Genomic DNA, 2,500 nt, shown 5'->3' with positions numbered 1-2,500 from the left:
TCGTGTTCGGTTACGCGCTCTCGGGAGAGCGGTAACTCGCGAGCGAGCCCACGCCTCGAGAGGCGAGGACCCGTCGCGCGCTGTTATAAGCTCTCTCGCCGCCGCCGGCCTTCGTTGGCCGGTCGGCGAAACTCTGTACTCTGTATTTTATGAAAATCGTCTTGGCGAAATAGCCAAGCGTTTTCAAAATATCATTCGTCTCCACAAAACTTAATATTATAATACACAAACTGCAACACGTGCATTTTATATAAAATGCTCTCTTTAAAAGATCATTGATTCTTATTCTCCCATATATAATATAAACGGCACGGTCGCGAAGACCGCGCCGATTCACCCTGACGCTAGATCGACGATGCCGATTGCTTAGACGTCGAGGATAAATTTGTCTCTATCGCATGCGTTTAAGGCACGCGTAGTTTTATTTCGCTATGGCGTACAAGGCGAGCGGGAAGAGAGAGATCTCTCTCCTCCGCCACTCGTATTCGTGGAGTAAGCGTTCGGTAAGCGCGACGACTCAGCTGCTTCCGTCCAAGACGAGAGCGAATCGCGCGGCCAACACACCAGATGCGTGCGCGCCACATAAGAGCCATTCGGTCTTGCGACACCGACTCGTGGCAATGCTGTGCTTGTAAAAAGTGTGTTTGAGACGATTCGCGAAGGAACGAGCCGCCAGAGACGCGCAGAACGCGCTCCGGCCCGTTTCGTTCGCGACCGACTCGTTTAGACGCGCCGAGCGCGATGTACCTCTTATAGTACCCAACCGACGTCCCAGGCGGTCGGCGACGCACGGTCGATAGGCCGGCGGCATACGGGCGCGATCGCCGATAGACGCGAGTGCCCGGGACGTGTTCGGAGAACGAAGGCAACGTTAAATAACGACTAAAGTTATGATTTTGCCACGATTATATATATTAAAAATTTATTCCAAATTCCGGGCGACACCTACGAAATAAGCCGCGAGCGGTACTTACGAGACCGCTCTCGGGCGGTACCTACGGCCTCGGCGCGCCACGCGACGCACCAAGCCGACTCTCGGCGGTACCTACGACGCTTAGCCGGGCGGCACCTACGAGACCGCTCACGGGCGGTATCTACGACGCGTGGCCGGGCGATACCTACGAGAATGCTCTCGGACGGTACCTACGACGCGTAGCCGGGCGGTACCTACGAGAGGGCTCTCGGGCGGTATCTACGACGCGTGGCCGGGCGGTACATACGAGAATGCTCTCGGGCGGTATCTACGAAGCGTGGTCGGGCGGTACCTACGAGAATGCTCTCGGGCGGTATCTACGACGCGTGGCCGGGCGGTACCTACGAGAAGGCTCTCGGGCGGTACCTACGGCGTCGGCGCGACTCGCCACGCACCAAGTCCGCTCTCGGCGGTACCTACGAAGCGTAGCCGGGCGGCAACTACGAGACGGCTCTCGGGCGGTATCTACGACGCGTGGCCCGGCGGTACCTACGAGAATGCTCTCGGGCGGTATCTACGACGCGTGGCCTGGTGGTATCTACGAGAATGCTCTCGGGCGGTATCTACGAAGCGTGGCCGGGCGTTACCTACGAGAATGCTCTCGGGCGGTATCTACGACCCGTGGCCGGGCGGTACCTACGGGAAGGCTCTCGGGCGGTACCTACGGCGTCGGCGCGACTCGCCGCGCACCAAGTCCGCTCTCGGCGGTACCTACGAAGCGTAGACGGGCGGCACCTACGAGACGGCTCTCGGGCGGTATCTACGACGCGTGGCCGGGCGGTACCTACGAGAATGCTCTCGGGCGGTATCTACGACGCGTGGCCGGGCGGTACCTACGAGAAGGCTCTCGGGCGGTACCTACGGCGTCGGCGCGACTCGCCACGCACCAAGTCCGCTCTCGGCGGTACCTACGAAGCGTAGACGGGCGGCACCTACGAGACGGCTCTCGGGCGGTACCTACGAGAATGCTCTCGGGCGGTATCTACGACGCGTGGCCGGGCGGTACCTACGAGAAGGCTCTCGGGCGGTACCTACGGCGTCGGCGCGACTCGCCACGCACCAAGTCCGCTCTCGGCGGTACCAACGAAGCGTAGCCGGGCGGTACCTACGAGAGGGCTTTCGGGCGGTATCTACGAAGCGTGGCCGGGCGTTACCTACGAGAATGCTCTCGGGCGGTATCTACGACCCGTGGCCGGGCGGTACCTACGGGAAGGCTCTCGGGCGGTACCTACGGCGTCGGCGCGACTCGCCGCGCACCAAGTCCGCTCTCGGCGGTACCTACGAAGCGTAGCCGGGCGGCATCTACGAGGCGGCTCTCGGGCGGTATCTACGACGCGTGGCCGGGCGGTACCTACGAGAATGCTCTCGGGCGGTATCTACGACGCGTGGCCGGGCGGCACCTACGAGAATGCTCTCGGACGGTATCTACGACGCGTGGCCGGGCGGTACCTACGAGAAGGCTCTCGGGCGGTACCTACGGCGTCGGCGTGACTCGCCACGCACCAAGTCCGCTCTCGGCGGTACCTA

This window comes from Camponotus vicinus, unplaced genomic scaffold, assembly GCF_025532165.1.
Source record: "Camponotus vicinus isolate PSW18456_S1 unplaced genomic scaffold, iyCamVici1.0 SCAF_18, whole genome shotgun sequence".
NCBI lineage: Eukaryota > Metazoa > Arthropoda > Insecta > Hymenoptera > Formicidae > Camponotus > Camponotus vicinus.
Note: the sequence above shows the minus strand (reverse complement) of the source record.